This window comes from Pogona vitticeps, chromosome 3 (genome assembly GCF_051106095.1).
Source record: "Pogona vitticeps strain Pit_001003342236 chromosome 3, PviZW2.1, whole genome shotgun sequence".
NCBI lineage: Eukaryota > Metazoa > Chordata > Lepidosauria > Squamata > Agamidae > Pogona > Pogona vitticeps.
In genome coordinates, this window is record NC_135785.1 from 147,691,316 (window position 1) to 147,718,150 (window position 26,835).

Genomic DNA, 26,835 nt, shown 5'->3' on the forward strand with positions numbered 1-26,835 from the left:
TTCCGGATGGCAAGAATGCATGTTCTGGTTCATGGATTAGAAGATAGAATAACACATTTAAGTCTTCTGTCCCCATGGGAGTATTACCGAGAATCATATCAAAATATGTATAGTGAGGGTCAGTGTACAAGTAAGTGTCAATTCCCTTTGACATCACAAGGACTGACACCTAATAGTCAGGTGTTACCCATGAAATATCAAGGGAAAGAAACATTGTGGATCTGGCCGCCCTATTTATCATTGGATTATGGCCCACATCTTAGTCACTACAGATCCCAGGAATGTCTCTGTTTTTGTTCCTCATCCCTTTTTATTCTCACAGTGACCCTGTGAGATGGATTAGCCTGTGGAGCAGAGCACTTGCTGCAACTCTGAAGACATCTGCCAGCATCTATAACTTTTGTGACCCTACTCCAGATTAAAACCTAGCATGGAGGATGGGGGCATTTTCTCCTATAAAGGTGAGGTGCATTGAGTTTGATAAAATGAGACTAGTCCCTGTTGAGGTATAATGTGTGGGAAGGGGTGTAAAGGCTTTTGCCTTACATTAGGGTCCTAATGTAGATTTCCCTTATTGGGGAGAAAAATCACAGCTGTTAGCTACATTTTTCCCATAATGTCTGCTGTGGTACTAGGAATTGGTGACTGGCTCAAAGTCTTTCAGTAAGGTCTATCACTGTATGTTCTGAACCCAAGTCTCTCTGAGTCAAATAAAGTCAAGTATTTTAGTCAGTACACCACACAGTCCTTTCCCTTGCTCTTTAGTCAGTGATGTGCAAATTTCTTTTAGTTTGGTCTCTGTTTCTTATCCCTGAGAGAGTATACGACCTGATACACAGTAGGAAGAAGACACTTTCTGTGTGCTTTCAGACATCAGTGGTTGTTATTTTCCTTTGACAAGCTTTCAGCAGCTTAACCATTATTTTGGTCATAAATCCTTGGATCAGGGAGCCTGGATCTCCTCTTTGTTGTTGTTTTTGCTGGTGAACTGTGTATTCTCTTCTACTTCAGATCTTTGAGGAAGGAAATAACTGTCTGCCAAATGGATCAAGTGAATAGTGTCTGGTGGAAACCCAAGCCACTATCAATAGACTTGCAGCATTGAACTCAGCCTGCAATGCTCCTTATAATATCTACAGCCAGGATTTAAAACAAAAACTTCCTGTTTAACAACAACAGGCAATGGTTTTGCATAGCCACAGAAGGACTCCTTTCTTGCATCACAAAGGGGAAACGGAAAGGTTCCTCTCTGCTAAACTGACACAGGTGCTTTAATTAATATTTATTAGAACAGGAAGCTTGGTCTGTGCAGTCTTTCATCTTCCAATGTTTCATGGAAAAGAAGAGGAGGGTCTGGGCTGATGCTCTGAGAATACAATTGTGAAAGATGACGAGAGTACGGCAGAACAAATTAAGCATCAGAAGAACCAGGTGGCATAGCAGCACATTTCCATTTCTCGCTTTGCAAGATCAGGCTTTCATTTTCCCCCCACATATGAAATGCAATGCTTCCACAGAAATAGGAAGAAAGTGCGGCAAACTGATTGTACAACAGTAGTTTAGCAGCTGTCAAGGAAAGAAGTAGAAAGAGGCCCTTATCTTCAATTTGTGAAAAATAAAAATAAGTAGCTTTGCCAGGTCAATGGCATTCCTTTCATGAAATTTCCAGGCCACAACCCACCCCCCCCCCCACAAGGCTTGCATCCATTGCGGCCTTCCTCATTACACACGTAATACATGGGGAGGGTTTCCCCAGGCCCTATGACAAGGATAGGTTATATGTAGCCCTTCGGGATGAACATGGCTTCTATCACTTGGTATAATAATTATAGAGGGTTTTTTCAACTGCATTCTCCCAACAGTTTGCACACTCCTAAAAAATTAACAAAAACACTCATATAATTTTTCATATGTATGAAAATTTGAGTACTTTTCAAATTCCTGCGTACTTCTCCCCAATATATGCATAGTGGCACACAATTTGCCCTAATAGGCACAGCTTCTCCTGAGACTATTTTACCTACTGTACACATGATGGAACGGTACCATTGCACAATCGGGAAAAGTACAAAAAATGGAGGATAATCACATTCCACCTTGGGCTTTCTTCAGGAAGAGAAAATTCAGCCAATCTGGAGGAAAATGTGAGGTACACTCCAAAAACTTCTGGAAGGCCACAGGTTCCATGCCTCTCCTTAAGAAGCTCGGGAGTCCAATTGGCTTTCTCTTTATCTCCTTTACCTCAAGAAGATGAAGATTTTCTGTGATCCATGGGCATTAGGAGCATTTCTGGATCTAAAACTGAATTGGCATTATCAGTTGTTTCTAGAAGATGCACAGTGCACATTCAGCAGTTTGAAATCTATTTGTAGGCATTTTATTATATCTGTAATGACATCTTTAATTATTAGTACAATGACGGGCCAAAGAAGATATATCGGTGGAAGACTTTTAATTATTTTGTCCAAGCTCTAACAATATGCTTTGGTATGCAATGCCTCTGGGACTTTTCTGCCTACTCCATTCTGTTGTCTTTGGTGCTAAAAAGCAGACAAAATCCTTCTGCAGAGTATTTCCCAGAGCAGGGTTTTAGGGTTCATGGCAGTGGTGATGGGGGCAGCTGCAGGAGAAAGGGAGGGTTGACAATTCTGGCAGAAGTGGTGTAAACCTGCAGAAATGCAACACTGACTTCTGGCCTTTGATTATGCAGAACTGAGAGTGGTGGGCTGAGAATTCCCACACACATTCATGAGACAAAAATGAGGAAGGACCCACAGGGGCCCACAGTCTCGCCAAGAATGAAGAAGCCTTCTCTATTCTTGAGTGATACAGGATTTTCTGCAGTCCACCTTCTCTTCCGATCCCCACCCCCTTTTAAATTTCTGTCTAAAATGTTTTTCATAACTCTCTCACATAAACTTTTGAGATAAAAAAGGAGAACATTTATAAACAAAGACATGGGATGTATTTGAAAAAAAAAATCCCCTCACAGAAGCTTTGTTTTACTGTGCTTCCCGCTCCCCCCACCACCCTCAATGTCAAGATGCAAAGATGTTTTCAGCTCCAAAAGCTGGTTTGATCTACACCCAAAAGCCTTACTGTGAAAAACACACGTCTGGCGATCAAGGACAGGAGAGATAAGCTGAGATGTGCGCATGGAGCTTTAGTCAGTACAGTGGGAGAAACACATTTTAGTTGCATGTTCCTGCATCTTAATAAAGTCTTTCAAGTATGAACATGCTAAAACTGCAGCAGTTCAGCAGAAACCCAGCATTTGACAAGAATTGTTAAGAAGAAAAGAAATGGTTCAGTTCTACTTCTGGCTCACAACAGTCAAAGACATGGCTAACAAAGAAACACAAAAAAAGCAAAGCCAAACAAACACAACAAGCAATCCTTTCAGTACAAGCAATCCATGTTGTTGTCATTGCCCTTTACCTGCAAGATGTTGTTATGTGGGTTCAAGTGCCAGCTTATATTTTCGTCTACTTGCCTCAAGTGGAAATGGTCATTTGAAACACAACCAAGAACAAATAATTCTGAGTGGGAACAATGGTGTTTTGGTTTTTGTTGTTGTTTTTTTTTCTGTGTATGGATGGCTCTTCATTGCATATCCTAAGCTGAGTTAAATATAATGCCAGTAGATTGTGGCAAATGTTTATATGATTATTAAAAAGAACTCTGCTAAAGAGTGTGCTGTGAAGATCTACTCTACAGGATGGCCTGCACAAGGAGGGATACTTCTAGGAAAGAACTAAGAGCTACGAAAATGAGGGCCTTACCCATCTACCCACCATTTTCAGAGCCAAAACACGAGTTGCAAGAAACAAAGTTATTAGCAAAGACAAGTTCAGTTACATCCCAAAAGAAATAAGGCGAGTGATTACTGGTATAGTATTTTTCTGATTTTAATATAACTTTTCACAAGGGAATTTTGATTTTTTTTTTCTATTCTCGATTTTCTATTTTAAGTTTAAAAAAAAGTAATGAGTGGTGCAATGAATGGTAAAATGAATCACTGAGCACTGAGTAATGTCAACAAATTACTCACAAACTGCCCTTTACAACGTGTAAGGCAATTTAATTAACTTGGAAAAGTAATTGTCCAAGCTCTGACAATCTCTAGCTTGTTTCCCCAACACAATGACTTCTTCTCCCCAATGAGGCTTCCTTCCAATCTGGGAGCCTGACTGGGGGAAATGGCTGGAGAATGAGTTTTGCCAGCTTTCACCATTTTGGCATTTTCAGAAAAGCTGGACTACAACTTCCAGTAACCCCAGTCAGCATAGCCAATGCCCATAATGGCTGCTGAGGACGGGTATTGACTGATCCACCTAGAGGGTGCTGGCTGAAGCCTCTTTCAACCACTTATTATATTTAGAACTTCATATTGATTCATATAGAGCTCAACCTAATGCTTAAATCTGCCACAGATTATAGAGCAGATGAGCTCCAGTTTGAGAAGCAGACCTCCAAACTTCTTTTCACTGTTATCTACTTGTGATGTTTAATATTCCATCCTTTGACCAGAGATGTCTGAATAATTCACACAGGGACATCCCACTTTCTTCTCCAATCAGTCCCAGTAAAATAGGCTAGAGTACTGAATATAAAGCAATCACGTTAAGTCACATTTCCTCAGACTAAGACTAGTGCTTTACCTACAGGATTACTTTGTCATCAGCTTTTATTCAGCACATTAGAAAAAAGAACTATGGCTGTCAAAAAAAAAAAAGTATGATCCTACAGAATGAACATTGTGGTTTCGTATTTGTTTCTTTCTCCTTTCCAGTAAAACTGAAGCTGGTGTATATGAACCTATACTACCAAGAAGAAGTCCAGAAGGTAGGACTACAGTGGAACACAATGATTAATACACCAAAGCTCACAGTCCTAAATAGGGATAGATGAAAACTGTGCTGGCTTTGTTTTTAGTTTTTTAATAAGATTTTCTAAACTTGATAATTTCTTTGCAGACAGAACTTAATATTTAAAAGAATCCGACATAGGAGAAAGCAAAACTGGCGGAATCATCCATCCCTAATGCAAACAAGAATAATATATCCTTAAATATTTTATACACAATGCAATGCTGCAGGGTGATAGAGATTTAGATGTTTATGTCTCTATTGGATGGTGTGATGTCTGCTTAGGATCTGTAATGTGTTTCCTTCACTGTTTAAAAGCAGAAGGTTTGCACATGGCAAGATAATGCAGATGCTTTTTATTCTAGCGATGGAGAGTCTGGTGAATTTCTTATTTTCCTGAATTTTGCCATGCCTGTGGCAATTGGACATCAAAAGCTAAATCTTGGGAGTACATATTGAAGATTGTAAATGGATGTGCGGAATGAAAATCCCTTCTGCCCAACGGGCTGATGCTTTCAGATTCCACAGCATCTTTCAGTACACTCTTGAGATATAAATCAGCAAGAAGCTGATTTGCTGAAATGTAAATATTTTAGCTGGCCATTGTCCAAATAACTCTGAGGAAAGCAAAAGCCTGAAGAGATTTAAAAAACTCAGAAGCTAGTTAAGAAGGAAGTAATGCTGTGTTTTCTCCACATGTAGGAAACATAAACAGGCAACCCACTATGTTAAGTCGAGAAGACAAGGTGGTTCTTAACATAACTTCCTGTGATGCAGATCAAAACCCAGAGGGTCTATTACCTTAACGCTCCCATAAACACCATTTCAAAAAACCCTCCAGTTTATGTACTAGCAAAACTCCCTTAAGTCTACAAGTTGTTCCAGAAGGAAAGCAGGCCAGGCGTATCTTTCCGATTTCTCACATTGTTCAGGAAAGGGAAAGGGTAAACAGCCTTTTTCCTTAGATGCAATTCTCATCTATCTGAATCGCTCCATTTATAGAGTCCCTCAGCTGTCATGTTCATGTTTTGCTGCCAACCATGACCCACAATTCGCAGCATGAGCCAACACTACAGGGCTACCATAAGCCACTCTCATTTACCCCAAACTCTTCCCAAACTGTATCAGGAGGACAATGAACTGCATTCTAAAAAAATTGCATCAACAGCATCAGTTTTTTTTAAACTTTCATCTGTATGTAATCCTAGCTGCATTAAAATCTTGGATTTCCTTGTAGATACTAGATCCTAAATCTGAGCCAAGAATTAACCTATCGAGATGGTTTAGCATTCTTCTGTGGATCTATTCCCCGGATTTATACAGCTGTATTCACTCTATGCTAGTCACCAATATTATTTTTATGGCCAGGGTGATAGAGATGATTGTGGCAGAGCAGCTCCAGTTGTACCTGTAGGAGGATGCTGCCTTGATCCATTCCAGTCCGGATTCAAGCCACACCACAGTACAGAGACAGTACTGGTAGTGCTGCTTTTGTCACTGACACCCCCTTTTGTCTTTACAAGAATGCATCACAACTTACCACATAGGGAAAAACTCAACTGAAATCATTCCAGCTTGAAAAAAATAGAAGCCCCCCAGCAGCAGGGGAAAGAAAGCTGCTTTGGGAGGAAAAAAAAAAGGCTGAACCAACTTGATTCAGACTTTGCAAGGGTCAGTAAAAAGTACTTTGAATTCACCTATTTTATATTCAGAGCAAATCCTGTGATATTTGACCATGTACTGTAGTCTCACTCTCAGTTGATGAGACAAGTAGAATGACTACACAGCACCACAGAAGACAAGAGCACCATCAACATGTGTTTTCCCTCCCAAAGCTGTGCCTATTATCTGCACATAAAGAGAGACTGTTTGTCTCACCGCAAAAAAAAACCAAATATAGAGTCATTACTGTTACTGTGTCAGTGACAAATGGACTATACAAGCACATTATGTCTGAGGGACACTAGAAACTACTATGTTTTCTGTACTAGAGGAGATAGCAATTTTAAAATTGCTACAGTCAGCAGCACCGAAATTGAACAACAGGAAATAACACTGAACGCAGTGCATGAGCAACATGAAATAACACAGAAATGCATCACAAGGACATTTGGGGAGAGAAAGAAAAACAAAAATGTCATCAATAATCCATGCCACATTTCACATATAGTTTGCAAACAGTGATTAGTTGCTCAAATTTCTTTTAACATTCTGGGGTTTACCTGAGGCTAGAATTTTATTTTTCAGTTTAGCAATTTTGTGAGGCCACTAAAGGTGATTCTGAAATTACTTATGTCCCTTCCATGGTTTCATCTCATAAAGGCGCAAGCGTGCCTGTGTCTTTCTATTCCATGTCCCACTTTGCCTTATGTTCTTAAATGCATCATTTTCCTCTTCTGCCTTCCATCATTTAAGCAAGCGTTAATTTCCTCTTTGCTTTAAACACAAAGGCACACATAGAGACAGTTAAAATGAGAGTGCATTTGCTTTGATTTATGATGTTATTTATTACTGCTGTTACATTTTTACTCCACTTTTTCTCCAAGGTGCTCAACCCAATATGCATGACCAACTATTTATTTTTACCTTCACAACAACCCTTTCCAGTGTAGGGCGTGACTGACTGAAGGCCAACCCGTAAGCTTCCCAGTGAATACACCAGCACCATTCAACCCCAGTATGCCACATTCACCACTACACCACAGCAGTTCTAATATTATGGCCATTTCTTCTGCAGGATCCATGGTGTGTTTTTGCTACTACTTCTCTTTACGTTGTTGTGGCGATCTCCTCTGAAACTCCTCCTTTACGAGGTTCTCGCTCTTCTTCCTTCTCGCTCTTCTTCCTGCTCTTCTTCCTTCTCGCTCTTCTTCCTTCTTCGCTGCCACCAGGTATTACTGCTTTAATACCATTTAATCATGGAGACATGTGTGCTTTTAAAACTCAAGTCATTTATTAGATTAGGGAAGTTAATATATACTATTCAATAGATAAATCACAGGCTGCCAGTCACTTATATTCGAATCACATTTGATAAAACTTTAAACCTCTTTTATATCTCTGTTCTATTCATCATTATTTCAGATCTCTAACTCATTCTTAGTTCATTTTTAAGTTTCACACAGTCTCCCTCTACCAGAATCTCCCTTTCACTTCATACACCAGTCTTTATATCTGGCTTCCTCCCCCTTGGCTCCGCCTTCCATCCACTCATTGGCTCCCGCTTCACTGTTCTGCTGTGACAGACAGGTGAGGGCAGGGCTGTTCACTACAGTTGTCCTTCTTTATAAAATACAGAATGACAGGGCAACACATCCAGTAAGAAGTATGACTTACTTAGGACTGCAGCCACAAAGTGGGCTTGGAGCCCCAATCACTCTGAATGGCCCTCTGCCTTCCTTTCCCAGAACAGGGATGGTCTAAGCATTGATATCACAATGCTGTGCATATCGTATTTTTCTGCACGCATACCGTATTTTTCACTCCATAAGACACACTTCCCCCCCCAAATAGTGGGGGAGAAAGTATATGTGTCTTATGGAGTAAATACAGTAAAAAAAAGAGGTTCAGCCACCACCACCCAGAAGCCTCCCACTGCCATGCTGGGAGGCCTCTGAACTGGCACCAGAGACTGCTTGTTGTTTGAACTTCACCATTCTGCACTGCTGGCTTTCCAGGATCTGCTTCCTGCAGCCTACCTGGAAAACCAGCAAAGCCAATAGTAGTAGGCAATGAAAATAGGCAAGGACCAAAGGGGGAAAAAAGAGTAATTCTAGAAAAACCAGGAGAAACCACAAACACAGTTCCCCACTTAGGCAGTTGATTTTCCCACATTTGGGGAAATCATAGGGGTCAGCACATCCAAAGTGCAATAGATGAGCCTTACCCTGGGAAAACCACTTTTACAATAATGGTATCTCCCCTGCCAGGTATAAGTTGGAATGGCCCCTGAAAATTCTTCCCCCTTCTGTGCCCTATCCCCCAAAGGCATGGTGACCCCCCGGCTGCACCTCCTGATCAGAACAGGGCTGCACAGCCCCAGTCCTGAAAGAGGCCAAGAGACCTACTCAGTGTTTTGGGGTGCCCCACAGGACCCCCATCAGGGGCTGGAATGTTCCTCCCACAATCCCCCAGTACACAGATATTAACATACCTAATATGCAGGGAAATTCAAACTTTCAGTTAGTGAAGAGGCTGCTTGTCTGCTTCCTTGCTAGTCCAAGCAGTTAGAGAGCTGGGAGAGAGACCTGGGACTGCCTGGTATTGTCATTTTAAAATGTAAAATTTAGTTTAAAAGCTGCTTGTTTTGGGTTAAACCGTGCTTGGGTGAAAAGGTGCTCCGTTTGAGTTGAAACCTGCTTGTGTAGAAACGTGCATGCTTGCCTTAAAAATCTGCTTGTTTTTCTTTAAAAGCTGCTTGTTTTGGGTTAAACCCTGCTTGGGTGAAAAGGTGCTCGTTTGAGTTGAAACCTGCTTGCCTGGGAAGCGTTTCAGACCAGCACCAATCAGCTGTTATGTGGGGAGAGGGGAGGGGGCAGGAGCTGCCTGCTGGCTTTTAGCTGTTTGGGGCTCTTTTTTGACTGTTCTGGGGTCTACCAAGGCACTGTGAAGAGCAAGGCTCAGTCTACAGTACCTGGTAAGTGACTTTCTTTTAAGTTTTTAAAAGTTTCTGACCTTCCCCCCCATAAAAATGCATTAATTAATTGTCAGTGCATTTCTATGAAATTTGGATTCAACTTGCAAACTTTTCAACTAGTTCTGGGCATCTAATAGAGAATGTATTTCCAAAGGGTGTTGCAGCAAGGAAACTAACTGTGCCTTGTGACTTCTAACTGGATTACTGTACCTGCTTCCTGATTTCAGCTACTATAGTTTGTATTCAGTTTTTTTGGCTTTGTGTGGCCTAACCTGTTGTGCCTTGCATGCTATAAATGTTCAATTATGTCAGAAAATGGAGATTTGGTCTTATGCTGAGCATGTGCTACTGCTGGTGAATGGGTTAAGCTTTGTGTTGCTGTTCTTTTGCATAACCTAAAGTAAATAAGGAAAACCAGCTGTTAAATAGTTAAATTCCACTATTTATCCTCCACACAACTAAAAGGGACCTCTCAATGCAGTGCCAAATCAGACAAACCATTTCTAACTTAATATAGGCTTGAGCTGTAGCTGGGCAGAGTTGCACAACAATCTCATCTGTCAACGAGACATTTCTATAAGCATGGGAAGGAGGTGGATGAAAGGAAATGTAAAATATAGGTAGAGTGGTACAGGCCTTATCACTGGCTGATAATAGTTTATATGTACTTGAATTAAATTTATGGTACACAAATTTATGGTATATAAACTAGAGTACACAAAGCTTTAAGTCTCTCCATTTGTTAATGACAGTGGTAATGGTTCTTAATGCCACTGTTGACTGCTGTTCACTTTACATGGTTCAAATGTTATTCTGTTATAGTTTATTAAATATTTTATTACACTATTTGGTTCAGAATATATTATACCTGTTTTCCTCCTCTAAAAATTATGTGTGTCTTAAGGTCCGGTGCGTCTTATGGAGCAAAAAAAATACGGTAGCTATTTCCCAGTGGACAAAGCATCAATCTGATTAAGTCAACTAGGCATCATATATTTACAAATCTTGCACCTTACCTACTTCTCATTTAATGCTGCTGCCTCACCTTTGTTATATTCAAGCCATCCCAACTCATAATTTCTGGCCACAGATTTAGATCCACTGTATTTTGTTTTTATTTTTTCCCTTATAAGCGTAGATTAAGAGGCTCATGTAAATGCCTAGAACAATCCTTTATATTTGTACATGTGTAGGTACTGTCCTGGGCTATAGGGAACTTGACTGGCACTCAAGATGGTGGGTTCTTGCCCACAACTGCAACTTCAGATGGCAGGCAACTGGAAGCCCTCACTTCTTGGGCTGCCAGAAGGTACCTGCCCTTTTCTGCTAAGCTGGTGGGCAAGCATACCCTGTATGCCATTGCTTACCCATGCACTTCGATTGTGATTATTACCCTGCAGCCTAGGAGACTTGGGACATTTCCTTAGACTACAGAGAGTATACACATGATGCCTGAGATTAAAAGTATATATGATGCCATGATGGGGAGGGAAATGTGTAGATGCTGCTAGATAAATGTATACACCCCTTACAGGCACGCATGCACACATAACTGAGGAGCTTCTCTTATTGATGAGTAAGGCATCTAGTAAAATTAATTCTAAGTAAAATTCATTTCTACATGTTAACTAAAAGAAGGTAGGTCATAGCATTCCATAAGATAGCAACAAAAGTAGTAGACAAAATTTCAACTTTGCATTATACTCAAGGTTTGGATAGGGTCATTCCATAAAGAAATCCGATCAAATTGAACTCCTGCTGAATCCTTAATCTAAATGGTAGTTGTAATCAGCTCTTTCACAGCCACAGGTCACTTCTAGGACACAGCTTGGAGGAGGATTTGAAAACCTTTTTTTCCCATTATTCTAATCAAAGTTGATTAGATAAGAAACAGCATTATACACTAGAGAAAGGGGAGCTCATGCAGGAATTCTAATAAATACACTGGGGCACTATGCTTATGTAGTGTCTTTGTCTTCGAAGGCTTTGGATCCTTCCCACTGACATACAGAGAGCATTACTTGCCACATAAAAGAAGGAAGCAGCTTCATTTGTTCCATAGGAATCAGCCTTGTGCCCAGTGTGTAGTGAATTCTGAAGTACAGGAATCCATTCTAGTAATCAACATAACTACTTCCCTGCCCCCCCCCCCCCACAAAGGGAATCCACAGATGCAAACAGCTCTCTTGATCCATATTTACAAATCAGCTTTAGAAGCTTTCATCTCATGGAGGAGGAAGAAGCAGCAGCAATCTATTGTAAGGAACATTAGTCTTAATTGCTCATTCAAGACAAAACTATTGGCAATGCTATTGCGTTATAACAAGGTTAGCACAGAACAACATAGTCCTCTCTTCCCATTCCAGCTCCTGTGAGGATTACAACTGAATGCAGATGGACTGGGAAGTTCAAGAGACTAGCAGATTATGTAATTGTCACTTCTCATTAAAAAGTTATGGTATTCTGATCTAGTGAATCCCAACTCCACTAAACCACTGCTTCTAAACCCTTGTTTATTTGACAAGCAGGATCTCCCCAGAGTCTCAAGACAGAAATCTTTGACACTTCCTGTTACCTAATCGATGCAACTGAAAGTGTTGATGATTGAATCTTGACCTGTCCTCTTGCCCCTACAATGAGGCACCTTCTTGAGGGTAAGCAAATCTGCACAAAATCACTTCTAATACATCAGATATACTCATAGCTCTTCCTATAGCTCCAACAACAGTGGATGTCATTTTGTCCCTTCAGCGCTGTCTGGAGGCCGTATTGAAATAGATGGAGGTGAATGGTCTGAGGCTGAACCTGGACAAGACAGAGGTCCTGAGGGTGGGTGGCCCCAACATTGGTGGTTTGAGAAACTCCCTCTCCTTTGGGGGGGTGACTCTCACCATTAAGAGTGAGGTTCACAGCTTGGGGGTCCACCTGGATCTAGCATTTACCATGGAAACCCAGGTAGTGTCAGTGGTCTGCACCTACTTCCATCTTCTGCAGACTGCCCAGCTGCGTTCCTACTGTATCTTGATATGGGGGCTGTCACTACTCTGGTCCATGCACTTGTAGTCTTTAGATCAGACTACTGTAATGCGCTCTGCGTGGGGCTACCTTTGAGACTGATGCAAAAGCTTCAGAATGTGGCAGGCAGACTTCTTACTGGGGTGAGAAAATATCAGCATATCTCTCCTAATCTGGCTGCCTTGCATTGGCTGCTGATTTGTTTCTGCACTGATTTCAAAGTACTAATTGTGACATATAAAGCCCTAAATGGTTTAGGACCTCAATATCTGGCAGAACACATCCTCCCACCTAGATCTACCCGAATCACTCGCTTTAGTCAAGATGGGCAGCTGAGGGGCCTAAACGCTGAGGGAGCGCTGAAGATAAAGAACAAGAAAGCGGGCTTTCTCAGCATTGGCCTCTCGCCTCTGGAACAATGATTGTTAGCCGCCTAGAGTGGTCCTGAGTTGGCTAGATAGGAGGGATATAAAATAAATGAATGAATGAATGAATGAATGAATGAATGAATGAATGAATGAATAAAACAATCTACCGCCATAAATTTGTCTGGCTCTCTCACTAGGTGTTTTTAAGAATCAACTCAAGACCTGGCTCTTTAGGCAGGCCTTCCCTCCTGTCAATACCTAATTTATTTTGCCATCTTCAATTGTATTAAAGTTGTTATTTTATTTTATTTTTCTTAGAGTGTTGTTAGCCACCCAGAGTAGACTTCCATCTAGATGGGTGAGGTATAAATTAAAGAAAGAAAGAAAAAAACTAGTTCTGGGCATTAAATCCTTTTGATACACTATATCAATTTCTTCATTTTATAAAGCAGGTATGGGTAGGTTTACAGCTTCTTAAGACTTTTCCTTTTTACTAGAACTCTAGGTCCCACCAACTAATGCCAACTACAGTGGTGCCTCGCTTAACGGGTGCTCCGTTTAGCGATGAAACCACATAGTGACAAACTTTTTGCGATCGCATTGTGCTGTTTCCTATGCGGTTTTTTCACTTTGCGATGATCGGTTCCCTGTTTTGCTTACCGATCATCGCAAAGCGATGATTTTTTAACAGCTGATCGGCGGTTCCAAAATGGCCACTGGGTAAAAAAATGGCCACCCGCTATGTTTAGGGACAGATTCCTCGCATAAAAGGCAGCGAAAATGGCTGCCGTATGGAGGATCTTTGCTTTAAGGTGAGTTTTAAGCCCATAGGAATGCATTACACAGGTTTTAATGTGTTTCTATGGGCTTTTTTAAATCGCATAGCAACGAAATTGCTTAGCAGCGATTTTTGCTGCACGGATTAATGTCGCTATGCGAGGCACCACTGTAGTGCCAAGGCATACAGAGATATAGATAGCTTACTAATAAGTTGGGTATTGACAGCATATGTTGAACCCAGAAATTTGGTTCCAGAACCCTGAAGGAGCTACTATCTTTTTAACCATAATCCTGTTCCCTTTCCTAGTAAATTCTTCTTATTTTCAGCCTGGTTTAGACTTCAACACCGACATACTGTGAACACCCTCAAATTGCTTCTGAATTTTTTTAAAAAAATCTAGAGATTGTATTTTAAGGCCAAAGTGCAGATTGAAGAAAATCTGTTTCTAGATGGAGTGCTCTCTGAAGTGGCAAAAAAGGTACAGATGTAAAAACATTAAAAGTGTGAATTGCTTCTGGAATGTAAACAATGGCTCCCTTTGCATAATTAATTTCAGAATCACACATTGAAACCAAAACAAAACATGGTGTTGTAAAGAAAACATTATAGAAGCAGGAAGAATGCTATTTCCAATTCATGTTTGGCCCTAAGAGGGGGAGGTGGTGAATCTTTCATTCTTTTTGTTATTGAATGAGAAGGAGAAAGACACATTTGCACATCTTCCATAAATCACCCAGAATCTCTTTGATGTTCTAATGTGCCAACAAGTCACTTCCAACTTATGGCAACTCTAATTGGGCTTTCAAAGCATATTAGACATTTAACAAGTATTTGTATGTGTACCACTCCCATCACTCAGTGAGTTTTCATGGCTGAGTGAGAATTTGAACCTATGTGTTCTGTTTCCTAGCACACTGGTTCTTCATGATCTACAAGTAGACCCCAAACTACCTTCGGACCAACTCTGCTATAAAGCACATGCAGCAAACCCCTTTCTTCCTGAACTGTTCTTTCCAACACATCCTTCTCCACACAGATGTGCTGTTGATTCTAGTGTGATTTTGAACTCAAAGCCACAGATGCTGTTAACAGCAGGGCTCAACACTGAATGTCAGGATCCATGGTGAGGTTGCACACAAAAAAGACACTCTTCTCAAAGCCACAATGGACTCAAGTCTGAGAGACTTCACAAAACCTAACACCCTTCTTGAAATCCTAAATGTCATTTTCTTATGTGTTTCCAGGATGAAAAAGATCTGTAGCATGTTCTCACTGAGCTTCCTAGTTATTATATAGTAACCTGCTCTATTTCTCAGTCAGACTTATTTTGTCTTCTTATCCTGTGGCCTTTGGTCAGAAAACATTTCAGAAGAATCCTCTCTTCCATCCGGCACACATCCCCAAAACCTTAAAGCATTTATTAAATAAAGTAAATCAGTGTATAGACATAGACCTCTAATTCTGTGGAGCAAAATTATACTTCTGGGAGATATTCAGCTACAGGAAAAGAATGGAATCAAATTCTTTCTTTCTTTGTTACACTGAGCTTCTAGACAATATGTTGAAGAAATAGTGAAGGCTCCAAAAGTTCAATAACTTCAAATTTTTTACGCTAGTTTAGTCTATAGGGAGATGGCATCATCTATTAACAAATTGTTTATCAGTATTCTCAAATTGTTTATCTACCTATTCTTAAAGTTTCAGACAAAATGCAAACATTCTACATGCTACCTGTTACCTTCCTTTTCTTAATACTACTACTACTAATTTACAATAATGGAAGAGTCAAGACCATGAATTTAGCTATAGATTTACTAGAAAATCTTCAATCACCTGGGGAGTTTTAATTCCTGATTCATTTCATTTTCAATTTCATTTAATGAAAATGTTCCCAAGAATCATTTGTTTGACTGATTTGATGGCACAACAGTTTAACAGTAAATCACTACACAGAACCTACCTGCTCATGGACAATACACCGTTTGAGTATCAACTGCAGCAGATAAATAACAGCAAATAGTAATTTCATCACACCTTTGCAGAAAATTATGGCAAAATATTCCAGACTGCTGGAACATGCTCTCATACAGCAATATAATTTTTGCTTTCTCATTTGCACAATCCACCATTTCTTTCTTTTTGCTTTTTACAGTCAAGGATGTAACTGGCAATATTGTTCATCTTTGTTGGAAAAGGGCACATTAAAACATCAAGACATCCCATCAAACAAATGGGTACGTCCTGCTTCTACAGGAGAGGAGAAGATCAGTATTATTTTTCACCCGTGACTGCACTTGCAAAAAAACCCCATAACATTTTGCTATTTGGTTAAAAAGGGTATATGATGTGTTCAAAACCATGCATTTTGCTCCATTAAAAAAGAAGATTATATGCAGTGGTGCTTCGCTAGACAATGATAATCCATTCCACTGAAATCGCTGTTTAGATAAATCATCGTCTAGCGAAAAGCATTTCCCCATTGGAATGCATTGAAAACTGTTTAATGCATTCAAATGGGGAAGAATCATCATTGTCTAGTGAAGATCGGCCATAGGAAAGCCGCTTTGTGAACCGCCAATCAGCTGTTTAAATAGCTGTCTTGCGAAGCTTAGGTCCCGAAAACACCCGTTTTGTGAGCGCGGAGGGAGCAGTCAAAATTGTTGTCTAGCGAAAATCGGTTTATTTTTTATATTTTATTTATTTTATTTATATTCCGCCTATCTAGTCACTTAAGACCACTCTAGGCGGTTTGCAAAGCAGGGACCAAACACTGTCCAGCAAAATTCCCCCATAGGAATCACTGTTTTGCGAATCTCTATAGCAATCACAAAAAGTCAATGTCTAGTGAAAAAACGGTCATGCGGGGTAACTGTCTAGCGAGGCACCATTGTACAAGATTCTCTGAGCAAAACAGATTTGCACACAAATAAAAGGATTCCACAAACAGTTCACCGAACTACTGCTGACATGTAAAAATGCATAAAAATTATTGTACTCTTTGTCCAGAAAGGAATCCCCGCATCCCATGGTTTCTGAAGAAGATTTCTATGTAACAAAGCCCCACACAGCTGATTGCAGGATTATAATTATATTGACCTCCTTTTACAGGGTGGTTGTCCTTGTCAGGCAGGGATCCACTGGCCCTCCAGATGTTTGGGAGTACAATTTCATAATCTCTTACCCCTGACCACACTGCCTCGGGCATCCAGGAAAATAAGTCAAAACATCTGGAATGTCCAATGGTCTCCTCCTCCTTATTGCAAAGATTATTGGCTTCATGTTCCTCACATGCTTAGACTGCTCAAGAAAGGGTTATAGAAGGGCAAATACTGACATCTATACTGCCATAAAGCACACTGTTGCCTTGGTTGGTTTACACTTGGTATGTCATCCCCATTCCAACTCTACTGTGGGCTGCTGACTATGATAATATCATTCTGGTATCTTGGAAATGCGAATCTAATCACATATCTACCAATTCATTAAAGAGGGAAGTACAGAAACAAGGCATGCACTTCTAGGTTGCTTTATTTAGCTCATTTATTTACTTTTCAGTGCAAACTATCAGCTTGATTAACAGCGACAGATTAAAAGGACTCAGGGACACAGCCACCTTTTGTTGCAAAGCAAATGGTCCAAATTAACCATTTTGCATACAGCAATTCTAGACGGCACAGCAGCACCAAGGAAGAGCGAGCTGGGGTTCGATAGTCTTAAAGAGCATTGACTACTATTTAGTGCTTACCCCATCTATTGATTGAGTAAACTGCTGCTGGCTTGTAAGAGGATCAGGCTTGTCACGATGAGAGAAGGAGGTGTGTGGAGGAAGTAAGGGGAGAGGGCAGCAGAAAAACTAAAAGCTACCATCAAGCTTCCTGGACTCCTATTAATATTGGCCAAGAAATATTCAATGTGCTGGACTGAGGATCAAAGGTGAAGTTTTTCTCAATACTGGTAATTAATTCCCACTTTGCATAAGCTAATTGAGGGCAATCAGGGAACATGATGTGCCATTTCATTACCTAGCCACCAACTGGATTTCAACCTTTGTTCACTGCTATGTCTCTTAACCTACAACTCAGAAACAAAAGAGCCACACTCTCATTTCCCTTGTTAAGTGTTGACATTTCTCTATACCCTGCAAGAACAATTAATGCTTGTGTTCTCTTGGATGGACTTAAATGAGTCTTGATTTTAAAAAAATAACATAATAGAGTCAATAACCAGCCTCTGCTCAGAAGATGCTACAGTCAGAACAGTGATGGGAAACATTTGGCCTTTCACTGCCACTGAAGAGTAACTCCATAATGCATTCTGACTAGTTATAATGGTTAGGGCTGAGGGGTGCAGCCACATCTGGGGAACTACATAGTCCATAAGAAATTACACGGTAAAGGCAAATAACAGGGAGAAAGGCTGGTATGGGGAAGGAAAGAGTAACAAGCCAATGGAAAGAGGAATGGGTTGGGGGGGGGGATACCAAAGCAAACAGGCTTGAGATGTCACACATTTTAGTTCCATCACATGGACTTTATTGAACACCAGACTTTATTGAAAGCATTAATTTATTTTAAATCCCATCATCTTGTGAAACTCAAGAATGTCCAGTTCCCAAATGGTCCCCCATGCAACCACTGACCAGTCAGAGCCTGGACACATGCCACATCATATGCTTTTCAATCTTGTACTGAGTGGTGGAGCTCATGCACCCTTTCCAGCTTTCTTTGGCTGATTGTCATTGTTTACTTACCTGGAAAATAGGTTTGGATGTATGTAGTCTGAGCACATCTCAAACTTTTTGCTTGAGTTTCTTGTAGCACTCACTATGCACTAATTGAATGCTTTTTAAAAAAGTGGGTACATATGAGAGAAACGATTGGTTCCGATGTTCTACCTCCATCTTAGCCCAACTAGTGAGGCCTGCTACATCTCTGAGGTAGCTTACGACAAGCAGCCATGCTCCCTGCTGTATGTGAAGAAAAAGCATGTGTCAGCAGGGAGAAGGCCTTCATACCTACATCACTAACTGGAAGCCTGTACAAGGTCTTCCAGATTATGTGGATGTCTTTGCAACACAGCTGCATGGCTACAGATTCGGAAGTAGAGCTTGTTTGCTCACATGACATCAGGGCTATGAGAACATAATGCATCTCCACCACTGCTCATATGTTCAGGCAGCATACAAGTAAGACACTGAATGGACCTATCCTTTTCACATGTATAGAATATCAAGAATATCACAAAGCACAGTGAAAGAAGTGTAATAACCTTAGAACTGCAGAGCTGGAAGGCACCCTATGGATCATTGAGTCCAGGCCTTGTCAAAGAGACACAGTGGGATATTTCTTAATTAAGAAAATGTATGATTATTTGTTAGAAATTAAAATGCAAGATGAGATGGTTAAAGAATGTATGATTAGGTGGGCACAAAATATAGGACATAATATCAATGGTTGCAAATATGGAAAAATAATATAAAGCTCACAAAATTGGTTAATTTCAAAGAGAACATATACAAGATGTTTTATAAGTGGCATATGACCTGGAAAAATTGTCAAAGATTTATATAGAGGTGTCAAATGTTTGTTGGAAGTGTGATGCACTTGAGGGAAGCTTTTATCATACTGTATATGGTGGACTTGCAGAGTAGCAAAAACAATATTGGATAGGAGTACATATGATGTTACAAAAAAATATTGCTTTGTTATGTTCCACTAACCCCAGAATCGTTTCTACTGAGCATTATACCAGATAATATAGATAAGACAAAGAACTACCTAGTTATAGATATATCCAGAATTCTTTATGTCAAGAATTGGAAGAAATTGGTGATGCTGAAATAAGAGAAACTTATTGAAAAGATACGGAAACGGCAGAAATGGATATTTTATCAAAAGTGTTGAAAGACTGTCCAGTACAAAAGACAACTGAACGATGGGATTTATTATATAAATGGCTTGAGTCACCAGATAGATAGATTTAAACATAGATTTAAACTAAGATGTAAATGTAACCTAGAGGGCAATCAAATTGTAGAAAAGCGGCAAGTCGATTTGATATTGCAACATGAATAGATTGGATGCCAGTACATTTTGTGTTCTCCTCCCCCTCCCCCTCAATATCCCCCTTTACCTTCTGTACCCCTTACCTTATCCGAAGTTGTTAATAAAAAAAGGAGACACAGTGGGATATTGAACTGCCAACCTCTGCCTAAACCACTGAGCTGTCCAGCAGGTCATCTCTCATTCAGATATAAAACATAAGCCATTCACAGTTTCAGCTTGTCATATTGCATCACAGTGGTGGTGATTTTCAGAAGTTATTGAAACTCAGACTTGAAAATCATGTCGATACATTTGGTTGTACCCAAAAATGTCCTCCTGCAAACTGAATGAACACTGTTGGAGGATTAAATTCCCCCCATACCACCATCCTGAACCTTCAAGTCTGCCCTGGAGTATTGAAGGATTCACAGTAAATTGGATGCACTTTTGTACAGTATGTGCAACCAGATACAGATGCTATCCATTCACACTATCACCTTCCATTTGGATACACATCCATCTGTGGATTCCCCTCCAGCACTGTTAAACCACTTCGGCTGTATTGGGAAGTGCAATCATACAGAAATGGCAAAAGATCTCACCCCTCCACACCTTGTCAGCTTCCTGATATGTCTGCCCAACCTTTAGTTATTTTTGCATATCTTATAGCCGTGCTACCTATTCTTGAAGCAGAAAAGGTCCTTTATTTTGACCTTTCATTGCTGGAAGCAAACTTGCATTCATTCATAATCCTCTTTAGCAGCCATTATTTCCTCGCTGCTGCTGAATTTTAAGACATTACTCAAGGTGTTGGAAGAAAATGACTCTTCCAAAGTGAGCAATGATTCAACCAGCAGATTAGCACAAGATTGTTTTTCTATCTCATTAGCAAGAGAAAAGCTTGATAGAAGCTACATATATAGCAAGGAAGTGAAATTCTTTTCTTCTCTTTCTTCCTTCCATCACTGAGAGCTCAAGAAAGTACACTCACAAATCTATTTTCATTTAAATGAACACTTTAATGCCATGTAAAAGAATGGATGGGGAATGGTTAAAGACCATCTACAGGATAGAGCCATGCATTACAGAGTGAAGTAACTATAAAGTGGCAGATGCTTGAAGCTTTCACCAACACACACACACACACACACACACACACACACACACACACACACACACAGATGGCTATTCCTTCTGAGCCCCTCACCTACTCTTCTCTGCAAGAGATCAGAATGGTATATGCCACATGGCCTGTACTGTACCCCTTAAATTAACATTTTGCCCCTCAGGATGATGGAGGACACTGTTTTGTCGCCAGTATTAATTTTTTGTCCATAGATTCAAACTGGCTTGGCTGGGCTAGCACTTGCAATATTTTTCATGTCTGTCTAGTAATATGTTTAAAGACAAAGCTTGCTTAAAGCTATACTGTATTGCTTTATGCCTTTTAATGACGTATTTCAGAGTTGTATTCTCTGCTTTTCAATGTGCCTTTTAAAGCTAAAAGCTCCTGGATTTTAGAATGTATGCTTCTGCAGTTTTGTTTCTGAATGTCCTTTTGCTTGCAACTTCTCATCGTTGTAAGAATTTATGGATTGGCAATCACACTTGTAGCTTTTCACAAGTTGCAAGGATGGAAGGACTATATACTTGGGAGAGAGGAAGGAGGGGATCAACATCCCATAGTTGCATGACTAAGAGAAAAAGAGGAAGATGTATGTGAAAGAAAATAAAATCAAGCCGGAAGATACCTGTGATTAAGAAGCAACAAAGTAGACCACACAGAGAAGGAATGAACCAATTAACTCCAATAATATTCATTTATCTCAGTTGACTCCTGAAAGCACATGGTTAATTAAGCAAACATGGCTGCCGCTTCTACTTCCCAAAATTTTGTGGGTAAGATATAGAGCCACAGAAGGAGCCAGCAGACTGTGGGTGGAATCTGGAGTTTACTGGCTTTTCAGACATTGACAGCGATTGACAGAAGGCTCAAGTTCGAAAAATGAAGGTCAAAAGCTCAACCCACTGACAGCACAGATACAAATGAAGAATACCAGAAGAGTCTGGATTCAGATCCGTTCACACTATGGCTAATCTCTCGGAAGTTACAAGGAAAACACGAGTGAAACTGCATCATACCACATTCTCAAACAAAGTCCCCATGCCATTGGTGTGTTGACTCTGGAGGATGAGAGGCTGCAGAAAGAGCTGATAAGATTTTGCCACTGCAAGGGCTGTGGGTGTGAGTTTCAGTATCTAGTGACAGAAGACTTCAGCCACTGCTTTGCTGCCATAACTAACATACAGAGGCATGCTATGCACAATTATTCTTGTCTAGCATTAGTTACAACCTTGGTAATTCTAACTTGGAAAAGAAATGATGAGTATACAAACTACCCAGGGTCCAATTGTATCACTGCAATATTATCATTAGTGTTCATGACCATATTCATGTTGCTGCTGATAAAGATTAGTGAAGAAGAGCTAAAAGACTGTCAAAATATGATCAATAATTTTTGTAATGGAGATAAGGAGCCAAGGATTAATAAGAGCAGATAGTATAAATCTCAAAAAGGTGGAGGTTTAGGACTTCATAATTTTTTTATATTATATTGCTAGCCAATAAGGACGTATTTCAGTTGTCATATCTGAGCCTATAGAAAAATAGAAAATCTCTTCCTTAGAAAGATTTAAACAATTTGGAATAGGTATTGAAAGTGATTTATCTCACCTGTTTCACTACAAGTTGTTAGAATAAAGGACCGGGTGGAAAAATTAATAATAAAGAACAAATAAGAGAAGTGTTAGTTCAAGATGAAGAAAACGGAACAAAGAATTGGCTAAAAAGGAACAGTAAATGTAGAGAACTTGCAAAATGTGAGATTATACAACAAAAGGAAACCAAAGGTGATAACTAGGTAGCAAAGGTATAATTTATCATATATTACTGGAAGCAGATGTTCAGGAGGACCTATTTAAATCATTCTGGGAATTTGATATAGGAGAATAAATAAGTTTCTTTCTTTCTTTCTTTCTTTCTTTCTTTCTTTCTTTCTTTCTATCTATCTATCTATCTATCTATCTATCTATCTATCTATCTATCTATCTATCTATCTATCTATCTATCTATCTATCTATCTATCTATCTATCTATCTATCTATCTATCTATCTATCTATCTATCTATCTATCTATCTATCTATCTATCTATCTATCTATCTGGAATACTAGAATATTAATACCAATAAGAATAAAACAGACTTTTTGTTATTTAGTTTGGAGATGGTACTCAACTCCAGTGAAACTTAACCAAATACATGGTACTTTAAAACAGTGCTAGGAAACAGGCATATATTTTTTGCATATGGTGGGAATGTGGGTATATTCTGATTTTTTTGCAATTGGTGTTTAAGGGGAAAAATGAAATAAGCAATTCAAATTTACCAGTATATCCTAAAATACCACTTTTATCAATATTTGACAAGTAGGTAGGTAACTGGACAATTAGAAAATTTGTTTTTCAATCTGTTAACAGTGGTGAGATTAATTATTGTTAGGATTTAGAAAATGGCTCGTAATATTTTGTAACGTGAATGGTATAGAGAAGTCTGAGATATAGCGAATAATGATAAACTTACTGTGAGGAAAATGACAAAGTAGTCAGCTTCTCTGTTAGTGTGCCATCCCCTCTTTCCCCAGAAGATGAGAGCTATGAGACTGCAACTGCCCTAAACGAAATCATACTCTGAGCACTGAATCACCCCTCAACCTGAAAGTCCTGTCACCTAAGAAAACCCAGGAAACATCTTACCAACAGGAATTGGCAGCCAGGAGGCAGGGAGAGTCTGAGAAGAGAGGGACCAATAGGAGCCATCAGTCTCTGGTTAGGAAAAAAAATGGGAATAGAATTAGAGGAGGAGGAAAGGCTAAAAGTGGAGGAAAAAATAAAAACAGAGGAAGTAGAGGAGAGGAAGTGTAGGACTCAAGACTGAGGGCGAGAAAGAGAAAAATCTGTGAAAGGAGACACACACAGAGAAAGGGGTTCCTCAGTTGGAACTGCCCGAGGGATGCAAAGTAGTAAAAATAGAGGACCCTTGGACCAGAGAACTAATTAAATTCAAAGTTCCTACAGAAGAGGTGGAGAGGAGAAGGAAGTGACAGACTCCTATGAAACCATGCTACTAGGGAGAGAGGGAAATAAGGGAATAGAAAAAGACTGAGAAGAGAAGGAGGAACCCAGGCTGCTGGAAGATAAGTGCCGAGGGTATGGTTGGGGTCAATTGAAATGAAGAGGGGATTTCTTTAATGGCCGGAGAAACAGAGGCGTTGGAGCCAAAGAAGGGCAGAGCAGTGAAAAGAGACTGAGCTCCTGACCCCTGCTGTGACAGTTTCTGTGACAGTCTGGCATCAGTCCCTGCGTACCCCCAACTATAAGGAGAGGTTTGGTGGAACTCCCCCCTTAAATGACAAGACACTGCTAGATGTTAAGAGGGACAGTTTGTTTGCGTCCCACCAGTTGCCGAATAGTGATGGACCTTTTGAAGTGATAGTGGAGCAACCACCTGTTTTGTTGAATATAAGTGTTGTTAAAACTGATTTTTCCTCATTTGTGGCCTTGGAGTTGGGAGAAGCTCCTTAAGATTAAGGTAGAACCAATCACACTTACATGTGATATATGAGTTAAGAGGGGGTAACTGGAAGAGATGTGTTTGTAGAAATAGGGAGAATTTATCAATTTTGTATTAATAAAGGTGAAGGGACAAAGCCCAATTCAAGACCCCATACAATTTTGGAAGGGGAAGAGGGCTTCACAAGGGTAAATAGGTTACTCCCTAATGGCCCCTGTGTTGGGCTCATACTGTACACATAGATTTGTTTATTTTCTTTTTATTATTCCCCATGCAACTGATACATTGACTTTGAAAGATGAAGCAGGAAAAGATGTCTTCATATAGATAAGCAAGAGTGGATTGCAGAAGCATTCAAGTTGATCCCTAGGTTGTCCCAATGCTACCTGCATGGCAAACAGCTTGGTAGCAACAGGGGTTCCCCATATGCACTCTTTCTGAGATTGTATGTAGGCAGCAAACCTAGTTTTTCACTTTTTGGACTGAAGTATGTTGCGAAACTGCAAAATAAGGGGACAATGGTTTTAGTTGCCTTTGAAAGACAGGCCTGTTAGCTTCTGCTTGGAATGAGCAGGTCGGGAGAGGGGGAGAAACTGCCTGTAAACTGGGAGGCTTTGCCATCTGTGCTTGGCCTACGAGAGAAGGAATTTCCAAGGCAATAATTTATCTCTGTTATGAGCTAATGAACAAAACTGATTTCAGTTGAAGAGAAGGGAGGGTGAGTGAGTGAAGTTATTTTGGAAAAGTTACTCTCTTCTTTGAGACGTTTTAGGGCAATTTGAGGCCTGATTGTTGCATCCTTTCAAAGAGTTTAGAAAGTGGAATGAGGGGAATAAAATGAAGAGTTTGCTTAGTTTTGCTTAATCTCTCTAAAGTGAATGCTATGCTCACCTGCTGTCTTGCTACCTGATTTGTACTTTGTGTATGCTCCGGAGCCATGCTGAAGTTGTTCCCTAATATGAGTATTAGCTTAGGATAGTTATCTTTATTAAGATCTCTCTGAATGCTTGGTTGGTCCACAACTATTTTGACTGCTTATGGAACTTTTGGAACTATCTTTTGAAAATGTATTCTTTTCCATTTCTTTTTGTAACATCTTCAATATAGTGCTAAACTTTTTCAGGAGTTTGGCTATTGTGGGAAAAGAAGGTGGATATAAAAGAAGAGGCTTTGTCTCATTCATCTGCTGTATTTCTTACATTTTGTGGGTATTTTGATACTTTTACCTGGCAGGGTAGGTGTACAAGTTAAAATGCTCCAACTTGTGGATTTTTTTTCTGGTAATTCCCTACAGGATTGAGTAATCAGAGTGACTCAAGGTGTTGGGAGGGGCACCAAGCAGGAAGATTTTCCCCATCCATCAGCACATTGTTCCCTCCTGGAATTTACCCATACAAGGAAAGTGTGGCTTAGTGGTTAGTGTGAGCCTCTCCAACCTGGTCATAATCTTGGGAAGGCTCTATGGCTACATATTAAATGCTTGCCACACTATGCTGTACTCATTGAGTACTGCAGTACAGACAGTCCAAAACCTTGCATGTTTGGGGTTCTAAAAGCCTTGAGTGCAACAGTATACAGTATATGAATGCTTTCTCAATGAAGGTAGTCATTCTGCACCCATTAATGCCTGTGGAAGGAGGGCTATATTACAATGCAATATCATGGGAGAGAGTACTTGGCACAGGTCTGTCTCAGTCAAAGAGGGCGTTCTGAACAATAAGGATGTGTTTGCCAAATCAGTACAAAAAAAATCAATGAAAAAAAACACACCAACTGCTGCACCTTCATTTTAAAGATGTTTGGCTTCGTTCTGCACTGAAACAGTAGAGGATAAGGTGTGACCAAATGTTCTGTTCAGGTTTAATAAATATATCTGCCAGTTGCTGTCTTGTCTTTTCTGTTTTGTTTTAGAACGCTCACATAATCATCCAAAAGCCATGACTAGAGTGCTAGGCAGGCTGCCCACATTTTAATTATCAGCTTTGATTTCCATAAGACTGCCAAACCTCCTGCTTCATGATGTCCCTTTCCACCCCAGTGAAATTCAAGTAATTAAACCTTAGATGTTGAAGGTAGATCTGCAGTGGCATGGGGAATTTGAGCTTGTACATTGGCCTTTCTGACTACATGTGTTTGACTGGGGTCATAAACAAAGATCACGAATGTGGGAGTTAAAAGCAATCTCAGGACTTTACAGCAAAAAGAAAGAAAACTTATTTTCCTTTCCTTTGAATGCAGCCACCCCAAGTCCTTATCTGGGTTTGCAGGTGTTCATAAGGAAGAACAATAAGTCCTTTTCTCAGAATATATGGGAGATAAGATTGGTATGATTTGAAAAGGAAGAAAAGGAGAAATAAATGAGGAAACATTTATTTTGTACATCCAAACACATCAATGGGCCTGATGCAAAGTAGGAACAGCCAAAGATATTTTGCTGCCTGAGGCAAAACAGAAAACTGTCCCCCTCCCGCAAATTCGTATCAAAATTAACAG

General features: G+C 40.0%; 1 protein-coding gene and 1 pseudogene across 2 annotated transcripts in view; both read right to left on the minus strand.

Annotated features, from left to right (window-relative positions):
- GPC6 (glypican 6) overlaps window positions 1-26,835 on the minus strand; it is a 999,214-nt gene that overhangs the window by 537,304 nt on the left and 435,075 nt on the right. The gene's annotated exons all lie outside the window — the stretch shown is intronic.
- Window positions 8,651-8,805, minus strand: LOC140706145 (U1 spliceosomal RNA; annotated as a pseudogene).